Source organism: Haematobia irritans, chromosome 5 (genome assembly GCF_050003625.1).
Source record: "Haematobia irritans isolate KBUSLIRL chromosome 5, ASM5000362v1, whole genome shotgun sequence".
Classification (NCBI taxonomy): Eukaryota; Metazoa; Arthropoda; class Insecta; order Diptera; family Muscidae; genus Haematobia; species Haematobia irritans.
Window position 1 is genome coordinate 134,001,878 of NC_134401.1, and position 15,509 is coordinate 134,017,386.

At 36.1% G+C, this 15,509-nt stretch overlaps 1 long non-coding RNA gene across 1 annotated transcript; it reads right to left on the reverse strand.

Annotated features, from left to right (window-relative positions):
* Positions 1-2,939: 2,939 nt before the first annotated feature.
* LOC142240747 (uncharacterized) lies at positions 2,940-5,191 on the reverse strand. Its single transcript, XR_012723375.1, has 2 exons — positions 4,446-5,191; positions 2,940-4,361 (listed from the first exon to the last, which is right to left on the reverse strand). It is a non-coding gene; the product is annotated as an uncharacterized LOC142240747 (long non-coding RNA).
* Positions 5,192-15,509: the final 10,318 nt, after the last annotated feature.

Sequence of the window (15,509 nt, forward strand, 5' to 3'; positions counted from 1 at the left end):
TCTAAATAATTTTCAAGGCATAGATCCAGCTCGAGACATGGAGATGGCTCTGCTGTATGCATCCAGAGTTACGTTGTTATCAGATATGTAGGGTTCGCGTAGCGGGCGAGAAGGTTTCTGAAGTGAAAAGTACTTCTTTAAAAATTATATCCAAAATCGTTGCTTGGAGCGATGATACTAAAGAAAAAAATCGACTTTTAATAGCGATCGAATAATCGACGAAAAATCAGAAAATCGACTTTTTACAATTTGAAAAATTAAAAATATCGGAAATTAAAAAATATTCGAAAAATTTAAAAATATCGATTTTGTTTAAGAAGTTAAATATTGAACACAATTGACTTTTAATACTGATCACAATCGACTTTTAACGAAGACATCGAAAAGTCAAATTCGAATTAAAAATGGGAATGTGATTTACCCCCATTTTCATGAAGCTCCGTTAGTGCTCCGTTAGCTAACGAACTTTTAAACCGTACCATGGGCATATCTGTCATCTTGCCAATATATTCCAAATGCCAGTTAGAAATTTAACTGCTGAAAATTTTTCAGTTAAAGTTAACCGGAGAGAAGATATTTGCAATTTACTTTCTGTTAACTGGCAGTTAAAGCTTAACGGAGCTACAAGAAAATGGCCGTTAGACTTTTTATAGTAAAAAATCATCAAAAAGATGTATTTAGTGATTATTGTAATTCGTGACGCTTGAAAGTCGGCTTTTCTCACATTTCGAAAAATCGATAAAATTGGGGTGTTCTAATTCAAAAATTCTAAACTTGAAAATCCGACGCAATCTATAGCTAGGATAGAAAAGTCGCAAATCGATTTATGAATCGAAGTTATATATTATCCACAATGGAACAGTATTAAGATGACTATCGACTTTTAACGAAGATATCGGAAAGTCCAATATCGACTTAAAATTTAAATGGCATGTTGTTATTTTTAGGGTGAAAACTCACAAAAAAAAATCAACACTTGAAAGTTGACTTTTTTCACATTTCGAAAAATTAGAAAAGTCGATAAATGGGGGTTTTCGAATTTTAAACAACCGAAACCATTAACCGAAGACATCGAAAAGAGGTTTTGTAATTTTAAAGAAGTTGAAAAGCCGATGTTGTGATTCTCGTTGCAAATTCTAGCTAGGAGAGAAAAGTCGAAAATTGACTTTTGAATCCAAATTAGATATTGGCCATAATCGACTGTTAAATACTGATCACAATCGACTTTTAACGAAGACATCGGAAAGCCAAATATCAAATTAAGGGGAATGTGTTGTACCATAGATCTTTTTATGGTGAAAACTCACCAAAAAGTAAACACATTTTGAAAAATTAGAAAAGTCGATAAATCGGCAATTGCATTTTCCAGCTAAAATAGAAAACTCGAAAATACATTTTTTGCCATAATCGACTTTCAATAGTGAACAAAATCAACATTAACCGAAGACATCGTAGAGGCGTTCTAATTTTAAAAAAGTTTTAAAAAAGCCGATGTTTTGATTCTCGTTGCAATTTGTAGCTAGAAGAGAAAAGTGGAAAAGTCGAAAATCGACGTTAGATAATGACCATAATCGACCAGTATTAAGTTCACAATCGACTTTTAACGAAGATATCGAAAAGTCAAATTCCATTATTGTAATATACAACACTTGAAAGTCGACTTTTTCACATTGGGAAAAATTAGAAAAGTCGAAAAATCGGGGTTTTCTAATTAAAAAACACACGACGTTGATTCTCTAGAATAGAAAAGTAAAAAAATGTTCTAGAATAGAAAAGTCAAAAATTTCGACTAGTGATCAAAATCGAATTTAACCGAAATTATTTGAATTGAAAGGGAATGTGGATGTTTTTATGCTTGAAAAAGCTCGCACTTTGTAGGTTCATTTATTGAGCGATAACGCTTTATCAAAGTCTACAAGATAATCGTGTCTGTTCTGGTACACACATGTAAAGGGTGATTCTTTTGAGGTTAGGATTTTCATGCATTAGTATTTGACAGATCACGTGGGATTTCAGACATGGTGTCAAAGAGAAAGATGCTCAGTATGCTTTGACATTTCATCATGAATAGACTTACGATCTGCCACAACGTCGAATTTTCAGTGAATGGGCCCTAGAAAAGTTGGCAGAAAATCCGCTTTTTTATCGACAAATTTTGTTCAGCGATGAGGCTCATATCTGGTTGAATGGCTACGTAAATAAGCAAAATTGCCGCATTTGGAGTGAAGAGCAACCAGAAGCCGTTCAAGAACTGCCCATGCATCCCGAAAAATGCACTGTTTGGTGTGGTTTGTACGCTGGTGGAATCATTGGACCGTATTTTTTCAAAGATGCTGTTGGACGCAACGTTACGGTGAATGGCGATCGCTATCGTTCGATGCTAACAAACTTTTTGTTGCCAAAAATGGAAGAACTGAACTTGGTTGACATGTGGTTTCAACAAGATGGCGCTACATGCCACACAGCTCGCGATTCTATGGCCATTTTGAGGGAAAACTTCGGAGAACAATTCATCTCAAGAAATGGACCGGTAAGTTGGCCACCAAGATCATGCGATTTGACGCCTCTAGACCATTTTTTGTGGGGCTACGTCAAATCTAAAGTCTACAGAAATAAGCCAGCAACTATTCCAGCTTTGGAAGACAACATTTCCGAAGAAATTCGGGCTATTCCGGCCGAAATGCTCGAAAAAGTTGCCCAAAATTGGACTTTCCGAATGGACCACCTAAGACGCAGCCGCGGTCAACATTTAAATGAAATTATCTTCAAAAAGTAAATGTCATGGACCAATCTAACGTTTCAAATAAAGAACCGATGAGATTTTATGCGTTTTTTTTTTTTTTAAAGTTATCAAGCTCTTAACAAATCACCCTTTACAAGTTACGTATGGTGTCACACTTAAAAGGTGTTCTGGCCAACACTATACACCGTCATAGACCTGAAAAATGTACACGAACATTTCTTTTGTGTAGGCTTAGTGTACAGCCATCGTATGCAAAGTTAGAAGTTTTTATAACAAATAAATAACAGATTCTGAAACTTTAATATGTTTTTTATAAATATTTGCAAATTTTATTGGGAAAGTCACTTATATATGTCAGAAACCACGATTTTAAAAATCCATCTAAAATTTGAACCGAAATTTCCTCTGGTTGGTGTATAAATTTTGGGGTTGTTTTAATCAGCTGATTTTCAGTGTGTTCGAAAGCATAATGTTGCCACAATTTTTAAAAGTTAACACAAAAAAGTTTTAAGCAAAATTATCTTTGATTTTTGTGAATACTATCCGCTTCCTAAACAAATCAAAGGTCTTTTTGAAAATATAAGGCAATTAAATTATAACTTTTACAAAATCAATGGGCTAAGAAAAGTGAATTTTACCAAATTTATTGCATGAAAAATATGGCATCTTCAATTCTGCAAAGTGTTCTTGGTGCACAAATCACTGAGCAAATCACAAAAAAAAAAACTAACGCCGCCAATATCTTTCTGCACATGAAGGCCGCCACGATAGAAAATTTGTTTGCAATATTATTGTAAATATTTAAGCAATACAAATGAGAAAACCCTTAACAGAATAGTTAATTATGCCCACTATAATTAAATTTCCTTTAATGTATGGATGTTAAAAACTGTTTGACCAAAACCAATGTTACTCATGGACAAAAACGTTTGTTCATGAGTAACATTGAGGAGGGATAGAAAAAAACAAATCAAAACAGATTTGAAGCATCACGCAATTGTCTCCTTTTTCTTGATAAATTGCTCTTGTCCTTACATTATTCACTGCTAACAAAAATCCGGCAGGCATTTTATGGCTTTGAGTTACGCACTTACTTTTAATTTTTTATGTTTATACCGGCAAAATATGTTTTGTTTATAATTTCTGTCTGCAAATAATATGGCTTGCAGAAAAAATCAGCTGTCACATTTTTCGATTAAAAGTCCGAAAAAAGTGTTCACACGTGTGACTCAGAACAACTAACTTTGTGTGTGGTGTGTAGAAAGTGTATAGTGTGGTGCACAATGCGGTGTGACCCAGAACAGACATGAATGTCTCTAGGATGTGACTTTTGCTCCCAACGATTTTGGCAACTACTTTTTTTAGAGAACAGGGTGTCAAACGGCACGAGAAGAACCTCGTTGGATTTAGGAATGCTGGGGCAATGAATATCAAAGCGATGTCCTTGGGAGCCACCGTGTTGTGCAACGGTTAGCATGCCCGCCTTGCATACACAAGGTCGTGGGTTCGATTCCTGCTTCGACCGAACACTAACAAGTTTTTCAGTGGTGGATTATCCCACCTCAGTAATGCTGGTGACATTTCTGAGGGTTTCAAAGCTTCTCTTGTTGCGAGGGTCCTGGGTAAGAAAAGAGAAAAAGAAAAAAAAAAAAAGGGAAATTCATTTTTTTAAATTTTTTTTGATAGGTACATAGATGCATACAAGTACAGGCCACATGATGATTACAAGTGCGGCTGCAAGATTATTTGAAAGGCAACTTACTCAGAATCGAATTCTGAGCAACTTACTCACGTCCGTCCGTGCCCCGTATAAATCTTGTCCGAGAATTGGTATACATTTTTGTTCGCACTGGCATCCCTATTTTCGTTGCTCTTAACATATACCAGGTAATGCCGTGCGAGTTATTTTTATTGACCCATACTTATGGGAATGAATCCTTATGGTCTGTGGATAATGACGCTTTGTTTCGCCATGGAATGCAAATTTCCTTTACGGAGCATCCTAAGGCAAACGTGGCTGGCGTGGGCGTTAGATGCGGCCAAAATGTGGAGTAATTTTTTTATTGTGCAGGTGGACCAACACACTTTTGTGGCACAAGTTTTTTTTGTTTGGTTCAGGGCCTATGTGGTGCTGGCCAATTGTTTTTTTATTTAATGTTTGGTTCAGGGCCTATGTGGTGGCGGCCAATCGTGTTGTTATGTTTTTAGGATTAATGCAGCTTAGGCAAATAATTAATGTAGATTTTAATGCCTAAGTCTTGCTGCAAATCAATAATTTCAAGTTTTAGTGTGGTTTTGCTTGCGGCGTGGTCTGTGGTTGGTGGTGGAGTGTCAGCTGGTTAGATAGATGACAGGTTAACAAGTAGTAAGAGGGCGTTGTTACACAGTAGCCATAGGGTTGCTCGTAGTCCATAAATTCATTCATGAAATCCCACGAAGCATGGGGAATGAAGACTATGAAACAGAAAAAATGGTAAAAGCAAAAAAATAAATAAAAATAAAATAAAGCGGAATTTAAACTTGGTTTTAGGAGAAAGGGACAGATATTAGTCTAAAATATGGCGTAGAAGCGCTTGGCTTGATGAAACCAGGGGTATAAATAGAGCAAAAGACGTCAAAAGTTGCCATTTTAGCAAAGTGTATTTTAAAGTGTTTGTTTGAAACGTTTGGCGGTTAACATAAATAGAAACATAATTAAATAAAGTATGTGGTGATAGTAGTGTCGTAGAGCAGTGAATTTGAAATATTTCGTTTTTTTTAGAGACTATAGAGTGAATATATAAAAACGGAAAATTGAGAGAAAGTTCATTCTGGCAAATTTTGGGTTTGCAATTATTAATATTGAAAATAATAAAGTAAGTTAATCAAGTGATGGTAATCTGAAGGAGTATGAATTTAATAAAATGTTTTTGTTAGGTCTGGAATAGCCTCCTGTATGATCAGGAGGCGCTATACTTTTTATGCAAAAATTCGTTTTTTTTCTGGAGAAATTAACTGGTGAGGATTAGTTTTGGTTGCCACAATCCTGGAGAGGTTCACCTCATAGTGCTAGTTCCAGTGGAAGCAATCGACTGAACAACGATCGGAGAATCACCAGGGAAGAAAACAAATTAATAAAATATCAAGGTAGGAGTATCAATAAGTAAGTGGGTGGAGTAATATAAACCCACGAAAACGTCAAATATGCTTACCTGTGAAAACCAAATGGAAAACTAACTCCTAGAAATACCAATGAAGATATCCGCCAACGTCCGATATTAAAATCCACTTTGTCTTAAAAATCCCATAATCCCAGAAAATTTTGTGGGCAATGCCCAAATGAAAATCCAAGGGCATCCCAGTGTATCAGTTTTAATAACACTATAAGGCGGAGGGAGAATGCCCGGAGAAAAGAAAACTGCTTTTAACACCCTATGAACATATGCGTTTATTCTATTACAAAAATTTGATCTAAACGACTGTTATTGAACTTACATTTTTTATTAATATTTTAGTATAAGTGTATATTTGCCTTTTCCATTCCCATATTTAGTTTCCATTGTCAAGGGCCATACAAAGTCACCTGAATAATTTCATTTGTTTTCTTTAGTGGGTTATTGTTTTGATATTTAATCCCCAATATTTTCCACTTAACTGAGCTCAATTAGGTAGGAAGTCAGAGTAAAGATAAATCCCCATTGGATTATGCAATTTTAAGGCTTTGTAGGTTCCATATTCATAGTCATTAAAAAGGATAAAAAAGATGTTTAGTTATAGTAAATGGTAAAGTTTCCGTGTTTTCATGTTCTATTAAATGATAAGAAATTTAGTTTTATTTTGTTAATTTTAATTATTGACTAGGAAAATGAAAAATAAAAAATGTATCTTGATTTTTAATATTTGTAACGGAATTATGTGCTAAATTTTGATTTGTTGAGGGGGAATATGTGAAGGTAAAAGGAGTGAAGGAAGGTTTTGTGGGGTTCATAAAAATTGATGAAACGGTAGCTGTGAACCATGGTTGGGAGGGCAGAGTGGGAGGTTTGTCCATCAAAAGCCTCATTCAACGTGTGTGTCCCTTTGTGTTTGTAAGTGTGTTATCGACAGTTGTAAGTTCCTTTTTTTTTTCATGTTATACCTCGGGCTAGGTTTCGGCGGGTTGAGGACCGTCCTGAGAGAGGTTGAGTATGCCGGAGGGCCAAGCCTAGTGCTATATGGGGTCATAACAGAAATGGCGCCCAAACAGAATTATCGACTTCTATCATTGGAAGTGGAAAATGATAGGTACAAACCACCTAAGTACCTGGCAATAGAAATCTAGTTTGTGCAATAGCCCGGATCGAATCTAGTTACGACTAGAAATGTCTTATTTGTATTGCAACCGGACTTACAGGTTTAAGTTATTGATGTGCAATATTAAATATAGGTATTTTTAGAAGTTATACTAGGTTTAAGATAATATTGAGGGTCAGATGCAATATCTTGTTAGTTTGAGTGTAACAATGAATGTTTTGTGATCGGCCTGTGATAATGTTCCATTTTTTTTTGTTCATGTCCAATCAAATTTGTTTTATGTTTTGGAAAATTTGAATAATCGATATAATTGTTAGCCGTTGTGAATAGTGATTCGCAAGTCAGATGTAATAATTATATTGTAACATAATTCTGAGATCTGTTTTCGATTATGATAGAAAATTGCCAGAATTTTTTTTAAATTTTTCAAAATTTTTACTTAATTGTTGTAAGTTGTCTAGGATATATACGTTGAAGGCTCGTAAGAGAACACTCTAATGTTTTGTTAATTCTAATGTGTTGTGTACAATTATACACTGTTGAAAAAAAAAAAAATCTTAAATACAGTTGAATTGTTGGTCTGTGATTTGATATGTTCGACTTGTGGGAGAATTATAAAAAAATGAAAAAAAAAGAACAATAGGATAACTTGGTATTCACTCCTGAAAATACTCTCACATATTCCCCTTAAATATTATGATCGTTCAATAATTTAATACAATTGATTTTTGGTTTTATGTGTGATTATTAAAATTGTGTTTACATTTTGATGATATTTAAGCTTTTAATGAAGTTAACGAATTATAATAATAAAAATAAATTACTTATAAATTATACATTGTGAAAAACGAAAAAAGGAAGAGAAAACATTTTTTTTGGTATTTGTTTAGTTGCGGGAAATTTGGCATGAATACAAGGTCCCGATCTAAGACCAAAAGAGATAGGCCAGAATCATTTGATCTTAATAATACGATTACTCATATTGACCCGAAAAGATCTAGGATGACAGATCCAGAGAACCGGCTCAATCCCGACGATGGAAGGATTCGGGATATGTCCGAATCAATCATTGTTCGCAATAATGTCGTTCAAGGACCAAATGCATCAACACAACCACCACTGGTGGAGGATCAAATGCGACAAAATTACGTTAGTGGCGCTGGTGCAGCACCAAAATCGAAGGGGGATAAATCTCTCGAGGATAAGATGAAGGCAATGATGTGTAGTGAGTTGACAGATGTCAGGAGTACCATAGAATCACTAGCCAGGACCGTAAGGGAATTGTCCGTTGTGGTAGGTCAAGTTCAGGCCTCTTCAAGGGCCTCATCAACTTCTAGTAATAATTCGATTGGTAATGGCAACTTAGGATTGGGTACTACTCCAACTTCTGACGGACCAGCATCTTCTATGCCATCAGTAAATAGCCACAGCTCGTACCCAAATTCTGTAATGCAAGATCAAATAAGAATTAGAGTAGATAAATTTGGTATAAATTTTGATGGAAACGTACAAAAATTAACTGTTGAAGAATTCATTTTTCGTCTTGAATGTTTGCAGTCCCAATATGCTATTCCGTGGGAAGAAATTTTGCGCGATTTTCGTCTTTTGATTTCCGGACCAGCTTTAGAGTGGTTTTGGAACGCGCAAAAGTTAAGGCATTTTGAAAATTGGCCCCATCTGAAAGAGGCTTTATTGTGCCAATTTAGATCGTCAAAATCTGCTTTTGAGGCGATGAGGGAGTTAGTCGACAGGAAACAAATGCATAATGAACCAATTGACGTATATTTCCACAATATGGCCCAACTTCGTGCTAGATTGGTACAACCCATAAGTGACCTAGATATGGTAAATATACTAAAGGTTAATGTAAGGGAGAATATAAAAGTGATTGTATATCCCATGTCAATTTCAACGGTCGAAATGCTTCGCACTGAATGCAAAGAGGCAGAGCGAAATTTTCCAAGGCGAGACACAAGAACCGTCCACATGAATCCACGTCCTGCGAGACATGTAAACGAAATGTATGTTGATGATTATTGGGGAATGGAAAACGAAAATCAGCCAGAGATGGATGAAGTGGCTGCAATTAGATTTAATCAACAACAAAATAGGCAATTAGTTTGTTGGAACTGTCGGGAAGTTGGCCATGCCTTTATGGATTGTCCTTCACCTGACAGAGCCCTATTTTGTTATAGATGTGGTAAACCAAATACTATTACACCCAAATGCCCTAATTGCCAACAGGGAAACCACAAGAGGGGCGTGGAGAAAACCGGGGAACCGCGTCCGTCGGAAAATCCCGGCAAGTAGACCCAGTTGGTATATTACCCCGTGAAAATAATAATCATAAATGCGACAAAGAAATACCCAAAGTTGACTTGACAGATGGAAACATGTTTCGTAAGAGACGGCATTACCTACCGGTGGAAATAAGGCAAAGGAATTATGAAGAAGTTCGTGGTAGAATTTTCGGGGAGGAGGTTATGAAGAGACCAGTTTCAAACCGAATTGTAAAAATTCGCCGGAAAACCGCTGAAAGAAGGAAAAATAAACGACTTTTAGTGGAGTCGATAAATCGGGCAATGACGAGAAATGGTGACCCAAGGGTCTACGCTGAAATTCAAATAGAAAATAAATTTTTGAAAGGCTTATTAGATACAGGGGCAAGTGTTAGTATAATGGGAAAAGGATGCAGGGAGTTTGTTGAAAATTTGTCAGTCGATATAGTGCCCATTTTTAATAATGTATCAACGGCCAGTGGAGATAATTATCGAATCATTGGTAAAATTTCGTGCGAAATAAAGTATAATGAGTTGGTTAAGGAACTGACTTTGTATCTTTGTCCCGATTTAGAACAAGAGTTGTATTTAGGAATTGATTTTTGGCGAAGTTTTGAACTTGCACCGGATATATTAGGAGTGGCCGAAATAAATGCGGAAAAGATTTATAATGATTTTTCACAGAGCCAATTGGAATACAAATTGAAGCCTCACGAATTGTCTAATGAGCAGAAATCCAAACTTAAAGAAGCTATTGAAATGTTTGATACTTTTGAGAAAAAAGGATTAGGTTGTACGAAACTTGAAAAGCACATAATAAAGTTAATAGATGGCGCTGAACCTGTAAAGGATCGGTATTATCCAATATCGCCAGCCGTACAACAAATAACGTATGATGAAATTGATAAAATGTTAGAATTGAACGTAATTGAATTGAGTGAAAGTCCTTGGAGTAACCGGACAACTATTGTAAGAAAACCGGGTAAAAACCGATTTTGTCTGGACGCAAGAAAACTTAACAAATTAACGGAAAAAGACGCCTATCCGCTCCAAAACATAGATGGTATTCTTAGTAGGATAGATGAAACTTATTACATTAGTAGCGTTGATCTAAAATTCGCATTCTGGCAAATCGAATTAGATGAGGAAAGCAAAAAGTATACGGCATTTACAGTGGCCGGACGACCATTGTATCAATTTCGTGTTATGCCTTTTGGGCTTTGCAACGCGGCCCAAAGATTATGCAGACTAATGGACAAGGTCGTCCCCAGTAGACTGAAGGAAAATGTATTCGTCTATCTTGACGATTTGCTGGTGATTTCTTCCGATTTTGAAGAACATATTGGCCTTTTGAAAGAAGTGGCCCAATGTTTAAGAAACGCTGGACTCACGATTGGTCTGAAGAAATCACAATTTTGTTTCAGGGAACTTAAATACCTAGGTTTTATTATTGGTGATGGAATGTTAAGAACTGACCCCGATAAAGTGGAGTCGATAAGGAAAATACCAATACCGAAAAATCCACGAGAAGTTCGTAGATTTCTTGGTACTGCAGGGTGGTACCGCAGATTTATAAGAAATTTTGCTACTATATCTGCCCCTTTAACAGATACCCTCAGGAAAGCCAAAAAGTTTACCATGACTCCGGAGTCGATAAAAGCGTTCGAAAGTTTGAAAAAGGCACTAACTTCGGCCCCTGTTTTACGACATGCTGATTTTACTAGGAAATTTTTTATTCAGTGCGACGCTTCAGAATATGGTATTGGGGCAGTTTTGTTTCAATTAAATGATAAAGGGGAGGAACATCCGATTGCGTTTTATTCGCAGAAACTGAATCAATGTCAGCGGAATTACAGTGTGACGGAGAAGGAATGTCTTGCTGCAGTAATGTCAGTAAGAAAATTCCGACCATATGTGGAGCTAATGGATTTCACCGTCATCACTGACCACGCAAGCCTGCAATGGTTGATGAACCTTAAAGATTTGAGCGGAAGACTTGCCCGGTGGTCATTACAATTACAAGCTTACCGTTTTGACATAGAACATCGTAAAGGTAAAGACAATATAGTTGCGGATATGTTATCCAGATTACCCACTGTAGCCGAATTAGATTTGAATCGATTTTTAGATTTTGATACCAATGAATTTGATTGTGAAGAGTATAAAGAGCTCAGGGAAACAATAGAGGAAAATAATGATAAACTACCAGATTTGAAAGTGGATGATGGACTGATTTTTAAAAGAATGTGCAATGGAAATGGTGAAGAACTTGAAGAGCATGAGTGGAAACTTTGGGTTCCTCAGGGAATAACCCATGAGTTAATCCGAAAGGCCCATGATGAGCCTACTTCAGCTCATGGAGGAATTTCGAAGACGATACATCGTCTCAAACAAAAATTTTATTGGCCAAACATGACATCACAAGTTCGACAGTATATTTCTAATTGTGTAGTTTGCAAAGAAACCAAATCTGTAAATTACCAGACAAGACCGACGATAGGTAATGAAGTATTAACTGAAAGACCATTTCAGAAACTATATGTTGACTTCCTGGGGAAGTATCCTCGTTCGAAAAGTGGAAACGCATATATATTTATAGTGGTTGATCATTTTTCAAAGTTCACTTTTCTGAAAGCAATGAGAGATGCCACTGCTACTAATGTAGTAAAGTTTTTGGTGGAGGAGATTTTTCGTAAATTTGGAACCCCTGAAACGATCCACAGTGACAATGGAGCTCAATTCATTTCCAACCATTTTAAGCAAATGATAAAGGCGTATGGCATTAATCATTTACAAACAGCCCCATATTCACCCCAATCTAATGCCTCTGAAAGGGTGAACCAATCAGTTCTCGCTGCTATTAGGGCATATTTGGAAAAGGATCACCGGGATTGGGATCTCTACCTTTCAGAAATTGAGTGTGCACTCAGATCTTCGGTCCATAGTGCAACTGGTGTTACCCCATTTTTTGCCATATTTGGATACCACATGTATTCAAATGGGAGTGATTATAAGTTGGCAAGAAAACTGAAATCGCTAACGGATCACGAGATTTTAAATTTGGACAAATCTGACCGAATGTCATTGATAGGGGAAAAAATTAAAGCGAATATGCATAAGGCCTATGAAGTTAGCTCCAAGCGATACAACCAAAGAGCTCGGTTGACAAAATTTCATCCCGGACAGGAAATCTACAGACGGAATCATATGTTAAGCGATTTTGGAAAGAATTTCAATTCAAAATTTGCTCGAAAATTTTCCAAGTGTAGGATTTCCAAAATGGTTGGGAACAATATGTATGAACTTGAAGATTTGCAAGGAAAGCCACTAGGCTTAGCTCATGCAAAAGATCTGAAAGTTTAGGCATTTGCGTGTGATATTTCCCATTGAGATGACATAAATTAACACCTGGTCATGAAATTGAATCTGTGATACGATGTGCAATATACTCGCTGTGATACTAGGATAAACTACGTGCAATATAGGATTAAGTAAATGTCATTGTAAAGTCCTGCATGTTAGTAAGTGTCCTTAAATTATTTTGTTTTTAAATTATACATACTCAGCGAGAAATTATTGAAACTGATTTGTATCATGGATGATTCTGTCCCATTAATTGACGATCCTGAAAAGAGGATTAAACCCATCAGAAAGTAACTTCATTATCGTTAGGCGAATTGTATTGACTTCCCTAATGTTTGCTTTCAGTGTATTACGAACGATAGCCCGGCGTATGAGACGTCAGGGTGTGGGAGTTCCCCACGTTGAGTCCTCGGTAAAGTAGTCCTGCTCAGTCCTAAACGTAGACCAATTTTACAATGTATTTTTTTCGAATTGGCAAACCAAAGATGGTGTGACCTCTCGCACACCGTTCATTCTTACGCCTGCTCAGAATACCCGGAGTTTTGTTGCGAGGGTCCTGGGTAAGAAAAGAGAAAAAGAAAAAAAAAAAAAGGGAAATTCATTTTTTTAAATTTTTTTTGATAGGTACATAGATGCATACAAGTACAGGCCACATGATGATTACAAGTGCGGCTGCAAGATTATTTGAAAGGCAACTTACTCAGAATCGAATTCTGAGCAACTTACTCACGTCCGTCCGTGCCCCGTATAAATCTTGTCCGAGAATTGGTATACATTTTTGTTCGCACTGGCATCCCTATTTTCGTTGCTCTTAACATATACCAGGTAATGCCGTGCGAGTTATTTTTATTGACCCATACTTATGGGAATGAATCCTTATGGTCTGTGGATAATGACGCTTTGTTTCGCCATGGAATGCAAATTTCCTTTACGGAGCATCCTAAGGCAAACGTGGCTGGCGTGGGCGTTAGATGCGGCCAAAATGTGGAGTAATTTTTTTATTGTGCAGGTGGACCAACACACTTTTGTGGCACAAGTTTTTTTTGTTTGGTTCAGGGCCTATGTGGTGCTGGCCAATTGTTTTTTTATTTAATGTTTGGTTCAGGGCCTATGTGGTGGCGGCCAATCGTGTTGTTATGTTTTTAGGATTAATGCAGCTTAGGCAAATAATTAATGTAGATTTTAATGCCTAAGTCTTGCTGCAAATCAATAATTTCAAGTTTTAGTGTGGTTTTGCTTGCGGCGTGGTCTGTGGTTGGTGGTGGAGTGTCAGCTGGTTAGATAGATGACAGGTTAACAAGTAGTAAGAGGGCGTTGTTACACAGTAGCCATAGGGTTGCTCGTAGTCCATAAATTCATTCATGAAATCCCACGAAGCATGGGGAATGAAGACTATGAAACAGAAAAAATGGTAAAAGCAAAAAAATAAATAAAAATAAAATAAAGCGGAATTTAAACTTGGTTTTAGGAGAAAGGGACAGATATTAGTCTAAAATATGGCGTAGAAGCGCTTGGCTTGATGAAACCAGGGGTATAAATAGAGCAAAAGACGTCAAAAGTTGCCATTTTAGCAAAGTGTATTTTAAAGTGTTTGTTTGAAACGTTTGGCGGTTAACATAAATAGAAACATAATTAAATAAAGTATGTGGTGATAGTAGTGTCGTAGAGCAGTGAATTTGAAATATTTCGTTTTTTTTAGAGACTATAGAGTGAATATATAAAAACGGAAAATTGAGAGAAAGTTCATTCTGGCAAATTTTGGGTTTGCAATTATTAATATTGAAAATAATAAAGTAAGTTAATCAAGTGATGGTAATCTGAAGGAGTATGAATTTAATAAAATGTTTTTGTTAGGTCTGGAATAGCCTCCTGTATGATCAGGAGGCGCTATACTTTTTATGCAAAAATTCGTTTTTTTCTGGAGAAATTAACTGGTGAGGATTAGTTTTGGTTGCCACAATCCTGGAGAGGTTCACCTCATAGTGCTAGTTCCAGTGGAAGCAATCGACTGAACAACGATCGGAGAATCACCAGGGAAGAAAACAAATTAATAAAATATCAAGGTAGGAGTATCAATAAGTAAGTGGGTGGAGTAATATAAACCCACGAAAACGTCAAATATGCTTACCTGTGAAAACCAAATGGAAAACTAACTCCTAGAAATACCAATGAAGATATCCGCCAACGTCCGATATTAAAATCCACTTTGTCTTAAAAATCCCATAATCCCAGAAAATTTTGTGGGCAATGCCCAAATGAAAATCCAAGGGCATCCCAGTGTATCAGTTTTAATAACACTATAAGGCGGAGGGAGAATGCCCGGAGAAAAGAAAACTGCTTTTAACACCCTATGAACATATGCGTTTATTCTATTACAAAAATTTGATCTAAACGACTGTTATTGAACTTACATTTTTTATTAATATTTTAGTATAAGTGTATATTTGCCTTTTCCATTCCCATATTTAGTTTCCATTGTCAAGGGCCATACAAAGTCACCTGAATAATTTCATTTGTTTTCTTTAGTGGGTTATTGTTTTGATATTTAATCCCCAATATTTTCCACTTAACTGAGCTCAATTAGGTAGGAAGTCAGAGTAAAGATAAATCCCCATTGGATTATGCAATTTTAAGGCTTTGTAGGTTCCATATTCATAGTCATTAAAAAGGATAAAAAAGATGTTTAGTTATAGTAAATGGTAAAGTTTCCGTGTTTTCATGTTCTATTAAATGATAAGAAATTTAGTTTTATTTTGTTAATTTTAATTATTGACTAGGAAAATGAAAAATAAAAATGTATCTTGATTTTTAATATTTGTAACGGAATTATGTGCTAAATTTTGATTTGTTGA